Source organism: Puntigrus tetrazona, chromosome 19, assembly GCF_018831695.1.
Source record: "Puntigrus tetrazona isolate hp1 chromosome 19, ASM1883169v1, whole genome shotgun sequence".
Classification (NCBI taxonomy): Eukaryota; Metazoa; Chordata; class Actinopteri; order Cypriniformes; family Cyprinidae; genus Puntigrus; species Puntigrus tetrazona.
The window spans coordinates 9,380,848-9,402,821 of record NC_056717.1 but is presented as its reverse complement, the minus strand read 5'-3'; the positions used below and the strand labels follow the sequence as shown (position 1 = coordinate 9,402,821).

The window sequence follows — 21,974 nt, the reverse complement described above, 5'->3', positions numbered from 1 at the left end:
GGATTCGGGTGAGAATCTTCCCAGTGGTTCCCAGGTTTTGGACTTGCCTTGAAAGTGATGTTGTCCAAGATGTCCTGAATCATGATGATTGAGAGTTTTCTCCTAGGTAGAGTGAAAGAACTAAGAGGGATATCTGCTGAGATCGAGGGACCTTTGATTAAATGAAAAGACAAGACTGCCAAGGGTTGCAGAAGTCATCCCTACGGATAAGCTGGGCTGGGAAGGAACCAAAATACCCAAAAGGCAGCTGAGTCTTCCTCTGACTCAGAACCTCTTATGGGTCAAGAACCAATGATGTTTGAACTTTTGGAGAGGGGAGAGTTTGTAGCTCTTTGTCTGTAAGTAGGAATATGCAGTGGGTGATGTTTGTGAACTGGCCAAGAGTTCTTGAGGAGCCTAATATGTTGTGTGTGCTTTATTACAATGTTTATGATCTGGCAAAGTGTCCTGGTTACCAAGGTAACCCAGAGGGTCTAAGTCATTCACACTGGCACACAGTTTGTGTATATTGTGTGAGGGTCTGTGATTGGCTTAATATTCAGATCTTGAGACATTATTCTGATTTACTCTGGGTGCCTATCACAGAGTGCCGTTTGCCATGGAGGCACACTCAAAGGCTATGGCGGCTACAACAACACCCCCATCATGTCACTACTGCATTCACTTGGGCCCAATCAAGTTAAACGGCGTCATGGGTCAGATCAAGTCAAAGTTGATTGATTGTCTTGGAGTCAGGATGAAATCACAGTTCATCATCATGAGTCAGGATCAGTTATGACAGCTCGGCTGATCATCAGAGTCTCCTCTTCTTCAGTGATCATCCAGTATCGTTATGTCACAGCTGATCATTCAAGTCATCTCATATCTCAGCTGATCGTCCTGAGTTTGGTCACTCCTATCTGTTTGCATCAGATCTCAGTCAAATTCAGCCCTACTGGCATCAGCAGTGGAGAATCCACCTTGGTGCAACAATTGCAACTGGTATCCCCAAACCACTTCCAATCCTTGAGTTCTCAGCTTCTAAACAAATTTCTCTCTACAAATTATTCCCATTTTGGGGGTTGCTTTAAGTTGTGTTTGGGCTCTGTTTCCACTGATTCCGAGTCTCAGGATAGTGGCAGCCTGGCCAGATCCAGATGCAATGATGCCTGGGGCCTCTCGAGGTAGTGGCGCATGTGCTTCTGTCGCAGTTCTTCTAGGAGTGGTGGTACATGCTGCAGAACCTCCCGGCTTAAGTCTCACTTCAGCTCTTTGTATGGTGGTGGCATCCAGCAGCACTACTCCAGTCTGTCACGATGCTGGAGCTTTCTCTGTGACCTGATGATACCACTGAGAGACACTCCAGAGGTGTGGTGTGTTTACTCATCAGCCTCAATTCTTACCTGCGGCTATGGAGTGTGACTTTGAATCCCACGTCCTGCTGTAATGGCTATGGAGGCCATTTGTGAATCCTAGTCCTGTCCTGTCCAGGAAACATCTGCAGACTCGTGGTTTTGCTTTGAATCGACCATAGAGGCCAAGTACAGAAAGCTGCCTCATCCTGACTCTGTTAGCCCTGGATGCCATTAATAAATCCTCATCCTTTCCCGTTGTGGCTGTAAGCCCATCAGTTAGCTCTCTGGATGTTCTGTCATATCTTTCTTTGTCTGTCTATAGTAGGAAATCAAACTCTTAGGTGTCTAACATGAGTCAGGTATTAGACATGCCATATAATATTCCATTGCACTTCCATCTGACAGCAAAACCCAGCAATAAACCTGTTTCTCAAATTCCACATGGACCTGGCCCTCTGTCCCTCCACCTGTTCCACCTTCGCTCCTGTTTGAGAAGTATCTGGAAACCTTTCCTGTTGAGGCTTCCAGCATTTCTCCCTCCAACTTCTCTCACTCACATGAAGTATTGCCATCATATCACTGTTTAGACAGCTACTTTACAGAGCCAATAGTTTATTTCCCTAGTTTAGTCAGTTCACCTTGTCTGTGTTCCCGTTTTCTGATCTTTGCCTTGGATTTTGGTTTATCTCTTTCACCTTACCATTTGGACGCTGTTTGCCCCTGTACGTCATTCCTCCCATGTTTAAAGTTTATCTCTCTTGTTTTGCTCCCTAGTTTCGTTTGATCGAAGGCCACGCTTGCCCTGGATTTACTCCTGTGACTTACCCTCTATATATCTGTTGCTGTTGTTGACCATACCTATGTTTGACTATGTTTACCTTAAAAGCCTGCACGTGGATCATTATATACCTCACATCTAAATGGCTCCGTTACAGTCACACATTGCATTGTTGTAGTAATTACAATATGACAGATATTACCTTTAGCTGAACTGCTTTAATGTTTGTTAATTAGTGGTATTACTGTATTTTGTTAATAGCTTGGCTGAGTTAATTAGTTCTACTGGGAGGCCCTTGTTAAGTCCATACATTAAATAATTTATATCGAGCAATTGCTGTTGAACCAGAAACTTATTTTGAAATGTAAGTTTTTCAATAGTTATACACTCTTTCTCTCTCTGAAGTAACACAAGGAAAATCCGTGTGGGGTCAAAAGGACAGTCATTGGCAATGGTTAGGTGACTCCTGCCATCACTGCTTCCAGCACCAGTAAATGAGTAATCTCTTATGCATGCATGAATGATAGTCTTTACCAAGGACACCGTGAGGCCAATGACTGAAAGCGTAGCCACTAGAAGACAGCTACAGCGCCGGCATGAACAGTGACCAGGTCTGCAATAAAGAGAGCTGTTTTAGCAGTAGCAAAGAAAGATAAACTCAGAAGTGCCAGGCAAAGTTTGTCGCTGGGCTTCTCTGTATCACAGGGATTTTGTAAATTCTGAGCTGTGAAGAGGCATGCAAGCACTCTGACAAGCCAGTGATCAAGCGATAGCGAGCCCGACACAAGCCTGATGAATGAGAGAGCAGGTGTGTGCCACTGAGACAGAGCGCAAGAGAGAAAAACGTACAGAGAACTGACAGAACGCACAAGCCCACATAAATCAGTGACAGCACTTTCATAGGCTTGTTCTCTTTTGATTCTTAGAAAAACATTTTGAAGTTTCCTCAGGTATTTGAGCTTGGCCGTGGTAGACCAACATATAGGATGAAATTTGCATTTAATACAATTCCAGCTTTTATCTGGAAAACTACAGGTCTAAGCTATTAGAACACACTGAAAAAATATACTGCCTTTTTAAGACTAAGTGATTATAAACATTTAGGTATTTAATTAAAAAACATGTTGAATGCTAGTCAGTTAAACATTTTATTTAAATGTAATAAATTGATTAAACACTTAGCAAAAATAATAAATCAATTAATATATTCTTTAAGTGCATGATATTCATAAGAAAGGTAGTCATATATTTTATATGAACATTTTTAGAACAAGTATAGAACATTTACCTTTAAATTCTCTATATAATAATTTGTCCAGAAATATTTATATCTATATTGTTGAGTTATGCTGAAAAGAATTCATTTACATTTAAAGCAATAACTACAACATGGCAATAATAATAATAGTAGTGCTTATTATAATATTTTGCCATTTACATGGTATTTATATAATAATAATATTTATTATCAAGTTATCATAAAATATGACCTGATGTTTAAAGGTCTCTTAGCTTCATCTGGCTAAGCATTTTAAGAGAATTTGTGTAGTTTTGTTTCTAGAATTGTAAATTACAGTTACTGTATTCATTTTTACTTACCAGCACACGGTTCTTCAGTTTTGGACGAACAATAATCAATATACAATAATGACACCTATAGATAAACAAAACAGCACATTATTCTGATTAATCTTGCTTCCAAAATATTTCAGTGAAAAATATATTATCAAAATAATACATTTCAAAATTAGTAAGTTTGCTCTAAAATATAATGATATAAAAAACCAAATCAAAATTCTTACAGAACAAATATCTAACATATATTTCCAGTAACATATTTCACAAAATGCTCATGTTAATGTTGATGAACTAAGAGGTACTCTATAAAAGAAATAGCTTGTCTTGCACATTATTAAAAATAATAGAAAAAGAAAAGTTCAAAGCAAAAAAATAAGCTACCATTTAAAAAATTTGAACACATTTTTTACTTTAATTGCAAGAAAATAACCCAACACTTTCCATAAAGTAAAATGGTGAACTACACACAGGAGCCTGATTTTTAAAAAAAAGGCTAATTTTATAGAAATTTAAACAGCACTTAGAGCTTTAGCATCTGCAGACTCTTCAAATATTCCTCTGGTTGATCAGCCCCTAATTGCCCACTTTACATGAATATGTCGTACCTCACCCAACAGGCCCGCTGCCAGGGCAATAGCGTTCGAGATAGCGCTTTCCATAGCCTGTCCCCGCTGGAGGCTGAAGTGTCTCAGCACCACACCATGGACCATGTGTGGAAGTTCACATACCTACTAACACCATACAAGACCCATCTTCATCAGCCCCTTGCTCCTCCAGATTGCCACAACACACCCCTGAGGATGGAGGGAGAGAGGCGATGGCATGCAAAAGAGAGCCAAAAATCATGCTGAATTTACAGCCCGGTCTATAAATTTACAGCCTCTCAGCAACATAAACACTGAGTTGGCTTGGAGAAGACCAAAGGTCGTATTTTGACAGGGCTGTGCTGACAAATGTTACAGATGTTGCTGCTGTGCTCTGGAAAGGGCTGTAGCTGAAGAAGATTAGAAGTAGAGCAGAGCGGTGTGGGTGGACATCATTTCTATATGACACAAGGCAGGCTGATCCATAGGACAGGGTTTGGGCTACAGGAGAGATGTCACCTCAGTTAATCATTACACACTCTGTACACTCCTTTGTATCAAACTCCACGAATGGTTAGACTTTTGGGAAAAAGGAAGAAAGTTTGTGACAGTGCTACAGCGAGCGGGAAAACTCTGCAGTGATCATCGTTTACTGCTGTTTGTGCTAGACTGTAAACCCTGCAGCTTTATGACATGACTGTATTTAAGAGACAAATGCAAATTAGTGCAGCTATTAATTGTAAGCTGTCAGTATTACAAACAAGTGTGTACCATCCCTCCTTTTTACGAGCGCATAAAGATTTATTATGGTTATCTCATGCAGTAGCTGCCTGAATTCCCCATTTAGACAATGATTCCAGTTTCGTTTAAATCCTCACAGTTTTGGAGTCATGGCACTTCTGATTATATTCGAGAAGCGAGGAGCTGCCTCTTGTCCCCTGACCCAGTATCCACACGTGTGTTTGTGTGCAGACTGAAGGAATGTGCGGATATTCCCTCAGAGGCTGGGCAGGCTTTAGGGCTGGTGAGTTCATCATTTTAAACAATAATATTCAAGCAACTGGATTTGGGATGTGTAATGCAACTCATAATTTGCACAGGATAATAAATTATGTAATTCTCTCCACAAGAGGGACACAGACGCAACAAAGGAAGAGAAAAACCTTCTTTAGGGAAGACAATGTATGAACTGTATACTGTATGTGGTCAAATTGTTGGTACCTTTAAATATGATAAAAGAATTCTATGAACATAAAACCGCAGCATTAATCCTTTTCATCAGATTCATTGAACTTTCAATCTCATTATAATTAAATGTATTTTTTCTCAAATGCCCTTTTATGTATAAGAAATATCTCTGATATATGCAGGGTAATTATGAACACAGAAGTTATTCAGCCATGTCTTTCCGTTTCACAGAAATATAAATAAGAGGAAAGCAAGGCCAAATTCCTTAATCATTCATCAGAAAAGCAAATTATGTATTTCTGATGCTTGAAGCAGAAGATAATTAAGCTTCTAGATTAGAAGTGGCTTTAAGAAAAGAGCTAGAGCAGTAGAAATTCCCCATTTCCACCATCGGGCAATAATTTTACAATTTCCAATCACTTGGAAGAATGTTACAAATCTGCCTGGAGAAAGGACATGTGTCTGTCGACTAATGCACAGTGAGAAGGAGAGCCTGAGTTGCCAAGACTCTCCAGGACCTTTAGAGGAATTGTGAAAATAGTTGACCTAGGAGATTCAGAAAAAACGTATACACCACCAGGTGTCAAACTATGTGTTTGAGAGGTTTGCATTCTCACGCCTTCAAAAACAAACTCAGCATATTTAGTTACTTCAGATGGTTAACTTCTAGATGAAACAGCGATTGGCACGCTTGCAAATACTCAACATTACTCCAGAACACAGGATCAAAATACATGTACAATGGCATATACTGCTGTATTACTGATGTTGTGGGCCTGTATTTCTACTGGGGTCCTGGGCTTCTTGTTTAGACACATAGCAGCTGATTCTCAAACACCCAATTCACCAATTCAATAACTGACTGACTCTAGTGAGGGAAATCTTGTAATGTTTGGATCAATAATCCAGACACAAACCTCAAAAAACAACACAGCGATGGGTCACTGAGCACACAAAGCCAACCTTCCCGTCCTTGGAGCCTGAACCCTATGGGGATCATGAATAGAGAGTGAACTGAGGAGAAACACCAACAAGCTGCAAATCTAATCATTCTGGACTAATGCTGCATAGATAGTTTCTGATCTGGTGTCAGGCGTTCTCTAAACTCACAAGCGCTCAAAATTAACAGAGCTGTTAAACTGTAAATCACACAGGTTTAGGAAAACGTGCCACGATGCCACCTCAACCCCTGTCGCATAAAACAGAACGAGAAGATGCACAGTTACAGATCCTTTGTATTTATCATATGTCGTAAGTGTAGCCCCTCTCTGTGTTAGACGTGGTACTGCATCACTTGCCAACACACGACAATATTAAATGCATCAGATCGAAATATCTCTATTTTTATTAGAAAATGACTTTTCTGAAAACTGAAATGATTACTATTATTAGTTATTTAATCCTTTTAATGAGTATAACATAATTCCAAAACTGCCACTGATATTCATCATGAGTTTACACAGAACAGTACAGTCTAGTCTTTTATACTTGTCTGGCATTGCAGTAAATATCTTAGGATGTACTTCTGCCATTTACACCGATTTGTGAGACTGGTATAGCGCATTTTTGTTTTAGACTAAATAACAAAGCATTGCAGTCACAAATTGAGTTTTTGATCCAGGACCCAGAATGGTTTGGTCTTTGGATCCTTTGATAAACATTCATCTCAAACAATATTCAATTTGAGGAAGGGAGAAATTGATTCAAGAGATATGTGACTCTAATAAAGTCTGAGGGGAGGATGGTCAGCAGACTATATGTGTGTCTCCTGGATATAATCTAGATTGTCTTTGCAGGCCAGGTTGCTGGATGGATTATCCTTTACGTCTGTGTGAGCTGCTCATATCAGCCTTAATGAGACACAGCAACAAGGATGTACCAGCTGTTGATCACCATGAATCTTTCGTAAGATGGGTTTCTCTGTTGGCAGATCTCTACGCACCATCCGTTTCTCATTAGACAATAAAAAGGAGAAATAGTAGCCTGACCCTCCAGGAAAGAAGACATGTCGGACGACCAAGAACTGGTCAGAAATGGGTCTCAAACCAGGGCCTTTTCATTATAACCTGTTACTGTATATATATAGTCATTTTTATTAGACAAGTTGTGATATTTAGAATAAAACATAAACAAATAATACCCAAGACAGAGTAATGTGTTAGTTGTTGTTTTTCTTATATGATTATTACTATAATATAACTATAGAAAGGTGTTGCATTCTATTTGTGTATGTAAAGTGTTTTTATAAGACAGGATGCTTTAAGTGAAACAAAACTGTTTTGTTTAAACATTTTATTAATGATTACAAATCAAGTAATAAATTCTTCATTTTAAGAAAAAGCATTGGCTTGAGTGTAATGTTTTATCTTCCATGTTGTATAGTAAAATATATGGAGGAAGACTTTTGTTTAGTCTAAGTCATAGGTGTGTGTTTTTGTGCTTCAAACCTCTATCTGAAACCTCGGATTGGTTGTAGAGGTAGGACTGCACTGCATTAAATGATATAGTATTATTATAACAACTTGATTTATTAGTGGGCCGCTCTTTTAAAACTACGATGCAAGCAACCATTACCATTGCATTGTAAATACATTGTATGAAAAAAAAGCAGAAAACATAGTGTCGTACAGAATAGCAGTCCGAGAAGATCGGCAAATGTAAACGACTGACAAAGTGAACGCAAATTTCCTATTTCTATTTCTCCCCAATATTTCGCAAACTTTGAAATGTTTTTGCCATTAAAGACAGTAACGAGTGGAAGCGTCTTCTAACATTCATACCGTCCAGGACATCGCTTTGGGTGAGGTGTTATTGGCTTATATCCAGTAATATTATGCTGCGCAGTATCCGGGGACAAATGACCTCCTCGGATCACCTTCGTAGCTAGTTGAAGCGCATAAGGTGATGAGCGCACGGGAGGCAGAGATCTGCAACCCAGGGTGTGCACCGACCGCGCTCCAGCCGCACCATCTCCAACTCCAGCAGCGGTTGACGGTAGCGCGCAGGGAGAGTGGGCGGATAACTGCGCGTAGGGCATGCCGGCTTTGCACTGGCGGCAATGCAGTTACTCTAGCGCTCCCGTGCATCGGCTGTGCTACTATGAAGGCATCTGCGCCCGCGGTCGCAACAAGTGACATGCGGCGGCGAGACGTTGTCTGCTTTTAAAACTAAAGCCAGTGACTTTTTGTTGCGCTGCGTGACTTTCCGCGTCGTCTCCAAAGTAAAGCCATCCCAAATGCTGGTTCAGCTGCAAGTGTGAAAACAAGGCGAAGATAAAGCATTCTTGCATGCAGTTGCGCAGCAGCGCATTGTGAACTAACAGTTGGCGCGAGCCTGGCAAGCAAAGTCGCGATTACAGACGCGCGTTAGCTGTTATTCGAGGCGGTTATTAAGGCAGACCGTAGCCGAGTTGTTTGTATCGTTACTCTGGCGTGACTAAGTGCTGACTGGCTGTGGCTAGTTTATTGTGATGTTTTGGCGGCCCCCTTGTCCCTGCAGGTGACTCCTCGACCATGCGACAGTGGTGCCTTCCTGCTGTGGCTCACGCGCCGAACCGCTCCCAACGGGCGGTTGTCACCTCAGATCTCAGGTAGGACAACAAATGCTGCGAGCGTGTTGTAGCGGGGATTACCTCATACTACTGATTTGCATTTCGGAAGGAATGGCGGCATTTGCAAAATAACTGGTTTGGGAAGTGAAGGAACCAGAAAATATAAAAAATGATGAGTGCAATGTGAAATGCTGCAAATCAGTTCAATAACTAGCTATCAATACTATTACATGTCATTTATTAGCTGTCCCTCGTTCCAAATATGATTTATTTCTTCAAGTAGGACATAAAGTCATTTTAGAAGGTCTCATATACTTTTACCAAACTAGCCAGCCTCGAGATATCCAGACTGTTAGAAAGAAAATGCCATTAAAGTATAATCAAATGGGTGCATAGACTTTTGTGATGTATCCCAAGTTCTGGCAGCTTTTCACAAGTTCGTTTCACATTTTTCTGTATGTTGTTCCAAAGCATGAGGAGACAGGCAAGAATTTTTTCTCATGTGGCTTAAAAAAGATTTTAACCGGCTATGAGGTAAGAAGCACAACATTATTAAAGCAGCAAATCTAGATAAAACCAAAGGCACAGGATTGTTGCTGCGTAGGAAAAAACATTACAATGCCTTGAAGCATCCCAAATGGCATTAAAAAACAATACAGAAACATAAAACTAGTAATATAAAGTAACATGTTTATGCTTATGTATTGTTTTTAGCGCCATTTTGAGATCTTCAAACATCTGCTCTCATTAATAAGTAATCCTGTGCTAATTTGATTCGGAGCTAACTTTGAAGCTTTGTGTGTTGTGCTCACCTGTAACGGTCACTTTACAACCACGTAATTCACTAAATAGCTGAATTAACTACAAAATAATGGTAACTTATCAACTTTGGTCATAACGAGATACATCACAAAAAGAAATGTATACCTTTGTTCTTTGTGTGCCTCTTCGTTTAAAGCCTGACTGGTTTGGTAAGGGAAGTGAAGCATGACATTCTTCAAGAAATGCGTATCTTTGTCGCGAATAGTCATTGCATATTTGGGGCGGACAGCAATAATGTATTATTATTATTATTGAACTGACTTTTTGTCATTGCATATATTTGCTCTTTTCTGTTCCTTCACTTCCCAAACGGCTACCGTGCTCGAGAAAGTAAAATCACAAACAGTATGAGCTGTTTACGCTCGCACAGCTATTATACCTGGTCGGTGATAACGGCCCGTTAGGTATAACGAAGGCTACTGTCATCGTCGAAATCTGCGAGACGAGGCTGGCTCAAGCTGTCACTACCGGCCAGTCGCGCGGTACGCTGAAATGTTGACCTGCAAACAACTCGGCTACGGTACGCCAATAACCGCGCTCGAATAACGGCAACGCGCGTCGACTATTTTGTCGGGCTCGCATGGCCCCAGCGAGCACGCTGCTGTGCGGCTGCGTATGCGCGTCTTCACGCTATTTTCACGCACTGAGCAGCGACTTTGAGACGGCTTTTACGGAGACGACGCGAAAATGCGCAGCGCAGCGCAAAATGCTGCTGAATTTTTTAAAAAGCAGATTAACGTCTCGCCGCTGCGTGTCGCGACGCGAAAATGGTGCACGGCTTTGGCTACGCGAGCTTCGATGTATGTTGCCGCTAATAGCTCATACGCGGATTATCCCGCGCCTGTCAGCTGCTAAATTGGTGTGCGGCTGAAACGTCGGTCACACTGGGTTATGTCCCGGCCCTCCCAATGCGTCTTACGAAGACGCTCGTTAGCTGGCCGGGGCTCACATTGTCTGGGATGCCGCAATATTACTGGATAACATATGGAAGTCGGCAATTGACCTCTCGCCCGCGGCGTTTTGGAAATACCTAGTGCGAAACGAATGCCCGAAATTGCTCCGTTACTGTCTTTAACAGCGATGTATATTTTGAAATCTTGCGAAATATTGAAGTGAATTCATCAGAGAATCAAAGGAAATTTGCCGTTCGCTTTTGTCAGTTTCAGGCATTTGTCGAATTTCTCGGATACTATTCTGGCGCAGTTGCTTATGTTTTTCGTTTTCATGCAACAGAGATGTTGTGCATCGTGATTGCTTTACGCAGGACACAGAGCGACGCAAATCGTTGTTATGTGCTATGTCATTTATTGCGATGTGCGTCTATAACCGATCGAATGAAGGTTGAAACACAAAAGCATTAATCATGACTTAGACAAACAAGATCTTCCTCATATATTTTTACTATGCAACATGCGAATGAAAACATTACACTTCAAGCCAATCTTTTCTTGAAGTAATTTATTAACGATTTTATTATAACAAATCTTTAACAAGGCACTGATTTTTGTTTGCTCTAAGCAGACCTGCTAAACCCTTTATCGCAAATAAATTAACTCTATGGTAATAATCTGAATTATAATAAGTGTAACTGTTGCTACATTACTCTGTCTTGTATTATTTCATTTTTGTTTATTCTAAACATTTCATCTGTCTAATAAATGATATACACTGCTGCAGTAACGAGTATAATGTACAGGCCTGACAGTTGGTAAGTCTGATGTCTTTCTGGAGGAGTCAGATGCTTCTCCTTTTATTGTACCGAATGAAAGCAGACAGTGCCAGAAGACCTGGCCAACAAGCATCTTTGTGTTCACGATCTCCAGCCTGTGCACATCTAGGCTGATATGGTGTGCCAGCACAGGCGTGGGATCAGTCATCAGCAACTTCTGGCCTACAGGTAATCTGGGTCTGTCAGGGAGATATGTGTCATAGTCTGCTGACCATCTCAGGCTTTATTAGGCTGCACCTCCTCTGCGAACTGGAACACCCTTACAAGATGTAAAGCTTTATTTAGAATGAAGTGTTGTATGATCAAGGCCAGAAACAATTGCAGTCTGATCTCAGTGCAACTTGAACTGCAGTGCTTGTTATTTAGTCAAAGGCTAAAATGCTGTCATACTGATCTCGCAAATCGATATGTGAAATTTATCCCAGATATTTGCTGTGGATTTTCGAACGAAGTATGAACTGTGCTGTTCTGTGAGCTCATGATGAATATCGATAACGTTTTGGGTACTGTGCTCACTCTCCATCCGCGCCGAACGATTTTCGAAGTCATTTTCTAGAAAGAAATATTAGTCCTTCGATCGATGCATTTAATACGTTGATAACGGCGTGATGCGTACCATAACACGAGGGCTGCTCTGCGACACGGAACGAAATATGAAGATCTTGTAAGCTGTGCATCTTTCTCGTTCTGTTTTATGAACGGGGAGTTGAAGTAGCTATCATGTGCTCGAGAGCCTGCATTTGCCAACAACTGTATTGAACACGGCGCAATATTTGAAAGTACGACGCCAGATCGAAAACCATTCATCAGCGGTAGTCGGAGCCATTGGGTTTCAGCGTTGATGTTTCTCTCTTCAGTTCACCTCATTCATGATCGGGACGATCTGGGGTGAGTAACTCATTGACTGTCATATTGTTTTTGAGGTTGTGTCTGGATTATGTTGATCAGGCGATACAAGATTTACTAAATCGTCGGTATTAGTGTGGTGGTGTTTGAAGTCAAAGCTGCCGTAATGTCTATGAAGCGAGACTCAGTAAATACGGGCCCACAACATCAGTAATACAACGGTATACTGTCATTGTACCTGAGGTATTTTACATTCTAACTATTCGTTGTGATATTTGCTTTGCTAAAAAACTAGCGTTTTATTTCAGAGTCAGTCCTAAGTACTGAGTTGTTTGAATAAGCGTGTTTTAAACCCTCTCCAAACAACATGTTTGACGCAATTTACGTAATTATTATTACTGCATTTTACAGTCAACTGTTTTCTGCGTTCTCGGCTGTGGTCGCTGAAGTCTTTGGCTGTCAGGCTTCTCCTTCTCGCGGCGCGTTGATCGACGAACGCATCTTCTTCGAGCAATTTGTAACATTTCGTTGTTGAAATTAAAGCAAATTATTGCGCGATATTGAAATGAAATTTTCGCCTTTCTAACTCTTTCTTAAAGCCGCTTTCTGACATTATCTTCTGCTATCGAAAACATAATTTGCTTTTTCTATTGAATGATTGAGGCGGCCTTTGTTTCCTCTTGTTTCTGTGAAACAAAATTTTTATGGCTGGGCTTCAACTTTCTTTGTGTTCATATTGCAGTGCTATATACTTCGAGATATTTGTAAAGAAAGGGCATTTGAAAATATTTAATTCTGAATTGAAGTTCAATTCGATGAAAGGATTGATAACAGCGATGTTCATAAATTCTTTTATCGCTGTTGGTATAGCAATTCTGACCGCATACGGTATACGGTTCATGTTAATCTTCTCCCAAAGAAGAATTTTTCTCTTCCACTTTGACGCGTCTGTGTCCTCTTTGAATCTACATGGTATTATCTGTGCAGTATGATTGCACAAGGTGTCAATCGGTAGCGAATATTATTGTTAAATGAACTCACCCGGCTAGCCCGGCCTGAGGGCTATCCGAAGGCACATTCAGTCTGCACACAAACTTACTGCGTGTGATACTGGTCGTGAAGGCTGGGGAAGCGCAGCTCTACTTCTCGAGCTGTAATCGAAGGTGCTGCGTGACTGGCGACAAGCGAGCTTCAGAGGTATTCAAATGAAATTCAGGTGAGCCACTGCGTAGACAACCATAATAAATACATGCGCCGTGTGTTGAGACCGGGCCTGTTATAATACTGACAGAAGCCATGATCTCAATTTGCATTGTCTCTTAAACTACACCTGATGCGTATGTCATAAGCGTGTGATTGAAGATACTGTAACGCACACAAACGGCGTAAATGTGATGCGGCTTCTGCTCGTCGCTGCTATTTCAAACTCTTCCTTTCCCCAAAGTGTTTAACCGTTATCTGTGAGTTCTTGTGCCGAAGAGTGTGTGATGATGGCTGGTATTGCTGGCCCAAACCTGATCTGAAATGAATCGGCGAGGCAGCTGTGTTTTGCTGTCGTGCTCTGCTCTATATCTTTCGCTCACGCTTTCGAAACGCGGCAACAAGCCTGTCTGTAACATTGTCGGCACAACACCCTGTCAAAATACCCGACCCTTGTCTTCTCCAAGCGTGTTTGAAGGCTATGAAACTATCAGACGTTATCGGCACGGCTCCCTTTATTATGCCATCGGCTGCTCCTCTCACGAGGGTGTGTTGTGACGTCTGGGAAGGCGTTGGATGGTCTTTATGTGGTGTTAGTAGAGGCGTGGTGCTCCTGTGGCGCTTTTGGTCGTCCCGTATTGGTCTTGCTGGTTCTCCTTGGCGAACGAGCAATGGCGCATGCATCTCGGCGATCATTGCCTGGCAGCGAAATGTGACGCGATGTTCGTAACGAAAATGAACGTTAACTGATCGGCAGAGAACTCTTTGAGAGTTGAATACTACAAAGCCTCTGAAACAACTGTTTGAGAACCTACTTATAAAAATTAGCCTTTTTGGCTCTAACTCATTTTGCACATGGAGAAAATGTGAGTGCTGCACAATTAAGCCAAAAAATGTGTTCAAGTACAAATGTTTGCTATTTGCTTTTAGTTTTTCTTTTTCTTATTATTTTTAATATGTTGAACAACTATTTCTTTGCATGAAATGCCTCTAGTTCATCAACACATTAACATAATTTGTGAAATATATATTACTGGAAAATATATTGTAATCATTGTTCTGTAAATGATTCCAATTTTTATATCGTGGAAACATTTTAGAGCAAATCGTAATTTGAAACAATAACTATTTGTATATATTTTTTCACAAATATTTTGAGACAGAAATCAATCAGAAATAATGTGCTGTTTATTTATCTATAAGTGTGTCGTGTATATTGATTGTTCTGTCAAAAACTGGAAAAATTTAAATGTGCTAATGGCGTAAAATGGTATTTATTAACTGTAATTTACAATTTATATAAACACAATGTCTCTTGTAATCTTAACGAATGAACTTAAGCCTTTGACTTGTCCGGAGTCATATTTTATAAACAACTTGATAATAAATATTATTATTATATAACAATTGTAAATGGCAGAAAATAATACAACTACTATATTGTGCTGCTGTTGTTTAACCAGTTATTATTTTTAAATGTAATGGCTTTCGTATAACTTTCAACAATATGAATATAAGCTATTTCTGGACAAGTATTATATGAAAGGAATTTAAAGGCAAATGTTCTGCACATTTATTCTAAAAAGTAATGTTCATATAAAAATATATATTCACCTTTTCTTAGAACATCATGCGCAAAAAAATATTAATTGAATTTACTATTTTTAAGCTAATTGGTTGCAATCAATTTACTTCATTTAAATAAACAAGTTTTGGCCAACTAGCATTCTTGTGTTTGTACCTAAATATTTGCAATCATAACAAAGAGAAGACCAGCCGGCATATTTTTTCGGTGTGTTCTAATAACTAGACACTGCCTTCGAATAAAAAGCTGGGTGCTGACCAAATGCAAATTTCATCTATAACGATAAACTACCTGAGGCTTTCAAAATGTTTCTCCGAAATCGAAAGAGCAAACACGTAGTGCTGTCATATTTATGTGTTTAATGGACCTGTCGGTTCTCTCTGTGCGTTTTCTCTTCTCTTCTTTCTGCACTCATTAACGCACCTGCTCTCTTTCTCGTGCTCGAACTAATGTGCGAGCCATATCGTTGATGCTGTGTCGAGAAATAACATGTTCACCTTCTGGCTGAAGTCCTGTGATACGAAGAAGCTGAAGAAGTTAGTCCCCTTTGCGCGGTTGATTAACTCTTGTGCTTCAACTCTTACTTTTATTGTAGACCTGATGCTGTTCATGTCGAGCTCTGTAGCTATTCTGAAAATGACTGCGCTCGTCAAGTCATAGTAAGCTATCAATTCATGGTAAATGCTCGACCTGCGACTGCAATGATGGCAGGAGTCACTAACCGCGTGACTGTCGCTGACCCCACACGAACACTAACAGAAAACAGAGAAGAAAGCAGTGTATCAACTGATGAAAGCTTACATTTTCAAATGATTTCTTAGTTCAACGTAATTGCACCTATAAATTATTGTGCGGGGATCTTTGGCAAAGGGTCTGCAGTAAGGCTATTAACCCAACCAAGCAACCAACAAAAGGCTCTATTAACTGCGATCAGTGTTTGAAGCATTAAAAAGCGGATTCAGCTAAGCTAATGTATTATCGTCACGATAAAGTATTAACAACAATGCAATATTGTGACTGCTAACGGGAAGCGTGCATGTGAACGCTATGCAGATTTGCGTGCTGTGTTGTGGCACCTCAGGTATGGTCAAACAACATCAAACAGGCTGCTCAGAGAGGCAGGTATCACGAGGCGCAAATCAGGGCAAGCGTGGTCTTCGACCGACAGCGAGACAAGAGAGATGACAGGCACGACATCACGAGGAGCAGGCAGCGTCCCGAAGTAACGAATTGAAAAGAAGACAAACCAAAATCAGGCAGATGAAAACGAAGGTGCACAGACGAGTGAACTTGGACTAAACTGGGGAAATAACGATGACTCTGTAAGTAGCTGTCGCTAAACGTGATATGGCCCAGGCAATACTTGGCGATGTCGATGAAGCTGCTGGAAGCCCCCGCACGAGAAAGGCTTTCAGTACTTCTCCAGGCGAGCGAGCAGGCTGAGTGGAGAAGAGACAGAGGCAGGCGTCCATCAATGAAATTTGAGAAACGAATGACTCGTATTGGTTTCTTTGCTACTGACAAATGAATAACATATGTACAATGGTGCCTGGACTCGTATTAGACAATTTAAGTTTGGGTGTGAGACAAGCTGTGTGCATAACAAGGCATCGAAGGCTTTAACTGATAGACTTCGCTTCCTAGCGAATGGTTATTAATGGCATCAGGAAAGCAGTTATAATGTACTGGCGCTCGAAGTCGATTCAAGCAAACCGCAGTTCTGAACTTGCTCTTGAACAGTTCAGACTAGAAGATTCACAAATGGCACTCCATAGCCGACCAAACGGTGATGAATTCAAAGTCACCTCCATGGCCGTTACAGGGAGAGCTGATGATAAGCACCACTGACTCTGGAGGACTACAGTGTGTCATCAGAATGCATGGAAAGATTCAGTATCATGTTGAACTGAAGATAGTGATGCTGGATGCCACCGCCTGAAACTGAAGTGGCACTCTATACCAGGTAGCATGCACCACTCGACGACAGCTGCTATGCGCCACTACCTGGAAATTCTGCAGCATCGCTGCCATCTTATTGTGGCATACAAAGAATCGTGGTGTAAACAGCAACTGGCAACCAACACAAGGAAGCATAGAAGAAATTTGTTTAAGCTTCAAAGACGGTGCTGATTTGAAGATCACCAGCTGCAATGAGTAGTTCTCCACGCTGGGCTGCCGTGAAACGAACTCAGATGCAACGAGCCAAGTGACCAAGCTCGGGCGTCGGCGGCGTCGGCACAACGACGCGTGTTTGCTGAATGATCAGCTGGCTGTGAGGAAGACAGATGATCCCGGCTGAAATTATCGACTTGACTCCATGTGTGAACTGCGACTGCCTGACTCAAGACAATCGGCGACGATCTGACTCATGACAGTCAGAGATTTAACGGTGAGCTCATGAATATAACGTGTATTTGCCGATAGTGATGACCTTAACGCCATGTTTGTAACTCCATATTAGCAGTACTAATGACGTTTTAAATAAATCAGGAATAATGTCTGGAAAATATCTGGAGCGTAAGCTAATCACAGACTCACGCAATACGCAAACTGTGTGCCAGTGTGTGACGAACCTTACAATTTACCTTGTGCCAGACACCTTTTGCCAGATCAGATAAACTGTATGTGCATGTTATATATTACAACTCTCAAATTAAACCACACTGTTCTGCCGAAACATCTATCCCGTGCATATTCCCCTTAACTGGTACAAAACCATAGCTCTCCTCCCAAAAGTTCAAAAACATCATTGATGTGACCCATAAAGTCTGGCTCAGGCGATGCGTCTTTATATTTTAGTGCTCTTCAGCCAGCTGCATCAAGTTTTTCTGCAACCTTTACTGATCTTGTGTCAAGGTCACTCGGATCTCAGCAGATATCCTCTTGAATAACTGCCTTCTACCTAGGAAAACTCTCAGCGTAATTCAGAGACATCACTCTCGCTGAAGTGCAATCCAAAACGCGAGCCATCGAAGACACCGAATCTGCGGGTGGTGCGTGCAATTCTCTTTTTACATGGTTTGCCATCGACACACTTAGTATTGTTGACTCTTGGCCTTAATCTTCAGTATACGAGAAACAACTATTGGCTTAAGTAAAGCAAAGCTAGCGGTGATAAATAACTGAACAATAACGCGATTGCCTGAAGAGAAAGCAAGTGTGTTTGATGAAATACAACTGTGTAATCGAGTGAATATTATGTTGAATGCGAGTGTAACCTCTTGTGCAGTAGTCCCGGTGTGAAGATGCTGGCAGCCAATTGAATTTGGAAGTCCCGAATAATACAGTGGAGTGACTTATAGTGTGTGGCGGAAGATTCAAATGCTGAATTTGTGATAGTGACTAAAAAACATGATATTAAACACATATTTAATGAAGGTTTAAAGTAATTTTATGCAATATAATAAACAACGAACCTCGAGAAGCACTATAGGATAATTTCATCATGGAATATTTTTTTCAAGCTACTAAATGCAGGCCACCTGTTCTCACACATTATTTGCATTCTTGTCAAAAAATAATATATTTATACCCTGACCGAATCTATATTCTACTAGAATGACTCAAAATTTCGAAACTTTAACTCTGCCGTTACAGACACGATATATTTGCTTTCTATCAAAACATAATATGCTTTTAATGGCTTATTTACTTTGACAGAATTGCCAGAGCTATCGGTGTTAAACTGGATCTTTGATGCAGCGATTTCATCGCATTCTGCGTGCAACAGATGTAGCATTATAAATAACATTTTGCTATATGTCTATATTTATTTAGCTTTTCAAAAACTGTAGATCGATGTTTTGTTCATAATGTTTCTCTACTACATTAAGTGCACTTAATGAGCTATTCATAAACAAAAGTTTACGCATGACATTATAGTAATGCGTATATTCAAATATTTTAACTACATGCCTTGCTATTATTTAATTGAAACGAATCGTATGATCGGCAAATGATTTATTTTATCTCGGTAACACCGTGTTGGTAGAATAAACTGGTATGAAATATGTAAATAACACTGTTTCGAGTATTTTTATTCAGCTACTTTTGCATTGTGTTTGTAAATGACTGCTAGTGCGCAAGCTGTACTATGTGACAAAAAAAAAAGGGTATATTAACTGTGTCCAAATGTTTTAAATATTTAAAACTGTTTTTGTCAAATCTTTATTTTTAAAAAAGTAAATAAGCGTACAATAAACAATGCAATAGATGGAATGCGCGCTTTACAATAAAGTATGTAATTAACATTAGTACATTATTTAGTGCATTACATTAACATTACCGGCAATAATATGGCTACATCTGTTATTGCATTTGTTCATCTTTAACGTGAACCAAAATGCAGCAATTATTGTTGCTCCTGTTAACTGCGTCCTGAACTGTGACATTTATAATTCTGGTAATGTTTTTTATTTTATTAGTAGCTATTATTATTGCAATAACAACAATAATAAAATGCATTGTTAACTCATTCTGCTCACCTCTCTGTGTGTTGTGTTGGCAATGAACATTCCACAGAACTGCTTCAGTTATGGTTTCACATGAAACATTTAACTTATGCACCTGTTGTTTTATGCAAAACAGAATGTAATATTAAGCTAAATCAGGTTGTTGATGCAGTATTCTGGGCTGGGCTAATATGCTGGTCACAGATCTCCCCATGCCGGTGCACTCGTAAATGCGCGATAAGCGAAGGCTCTGTATTTGCTCTTTCTCCAGGAGCACCCGCGAAATGTCTGTGAGTCCCACTGTTTTGATGAGTGCGTGGAGATGGTGTGACTACTCGTATTAAAACATTTAAGGTCTCCATCTCTACCTCGATGCTGCCTGGTGCCTCATAAACAACATTTACCAGATGAGGAAACACTGCCCGGTATGTGTTAGTGAGCGATCTTTAATGAAAATGAGGTGGACTATCGCAGTCTTCAACGTAATCGTCTAATAATGCTTGAGAAATGCTAACTTATTTTAGGTATTGTGACGAGCTCGCGGCGCCTGGCGTGGCTGTGTGTGTGTGTGTGTGAAGAGAATTGTGTTGATGACTCATACTGCGATCATACTATGCTCTAAGCGGCATCACTGTCTTTCGTTTCGAATGAAAACCTGGAAGCGACGGCCGCTGCACCCGTCGTGCCAGAGAAGGCGAACGCGGCTGTCGTCGAAGGCTCGCGAGCCACCGCCTGCGCTGCGTCCGGTCGGCGCGGCCATCGACCCTCCGCGTCGCCCGTTTAGCCGCGCAAGCGGCGCTGGAGAGATCAGTATCTGGATCTGATGATCGACCGGACCGCGGCACCAAGTCAAATTTTTATACATTAAATATAGGCTACGTATTAAAAACTGACGCTCAAAAAGTGTGATGTCAACATTGCTTTTCTACTTTAATTAAAGAGGAGACCAGCTAAAACTAGCCAACTGGCCTCAGGCTATGAGGGATATTAACAGTTCATATGAATTTCATATTTTAATACGCATTTTATTTCTTTATATCATATATCATATTTATATTTAAACAAAAAAATTAAATCAAGTTATTTTCAATTTAAAAGGCACTCTCGATCTCTGTTGCATTCTGGGAAATTAAGTGTTTGTCCCCCCTTGATTTGGTATGAACTAATTGATTAAATATGATTGTATATCTATTTACCATGCTATTATTATTACTATTATTATTAACTAAACAATTAACGTTTTTGTTTATTGAAAAAATGTAAGTTCATAAAAATGACAAAATGTAACTAATTTAAAATGAAAACATGATAAATTGAAAATATTAATAAAAAATATTAATTACTAAACATAATACTACAACTAATACTATGTACAGCATTAAACAATGTCAACATTGCTTTTCTATCCTTAAAATTAGATCAGTTTCAGAATTTATATTTGAATTACATTAATTTCTTTAAATGCAATTTCCGTTTAATTATTTTAGTTTCTTGCATTCTATTCAGTTGAATTTAAACCAAAATCAGGAATTGTATTGGAGTTTTGAAAACGTTCTTAATTCGACTCTGAATGTAGCACGCTTTGTGATCATGTGACAAGATTGATCAATACGTTAGTGACACATTAAGTGTATGTTATGTACAGGATAGTGTTGTGTAAGAAGAATCACTCTCAGGCGACATTCTAAACACAGAAGTATATTTTTCAACGTCAGTAAAAGGGGACAATCATCATGTCCTCGCATGAGGTTTTCATGCAACATAATAGAGGAAAGTTGCCATAGAGGTGCAGCATCAAATATGGTCTCGGTACAAATATGGAGCGACATGGATGCCAGCAACGTGAGAGAGCTACACATGTTTGAGAGTGGGCATGTATGGGGTTCACGAGCTAATACTGTATGTTACAAAAGCAGGAGCACCTGGACAATTCAGGTCATGGAATGTCAGTCGTTGCATAAAAACGAAAAAGAAAAACTAAAGCAGTGGCCTTCTCCTTACACCTGTTCATTCAAGAGTGGAAATAAGCCCTTAGTGATCGCTTTACGGTATTCAAACTCTTTATCTAAAGGTGAGACATGATTATAAATTATAGCATTGTACATTCCTGTCTATGTTGTTGATGGAAACCTAAGATTGTGGTTTTTGAGTACCATATGATGCAGAATAAAGGTGTCACGAGTTTGCTGCTTCAAATCGGGGTTCAAAAACGTACTTGCATACAAAGATATCGTATTGAACTACACAAAGTGATACTATAAAGTCAGCACAGGCGCATACATACACCAAAACATGCAGACCGTCACTCTTGCGCACATACAAACGCTGC

At 40.2% G+C, this 21,974-nt stretch overlaps 1 protein-coding gene across 1 annotated transcript in view; it reads left to right on the top strand.

Annotated features, from left to right (window-relative positions):
* LOC122323377 (hippocalcin-like protein 1) overlaps positions 1–21,974 on the top strand; it is a 313,600-nt gene that overhangs the window by 31,694 nt on the left and 259,932 nt on the right. The gene's annotated exons all lie outside the window — the stretch shown is intronic.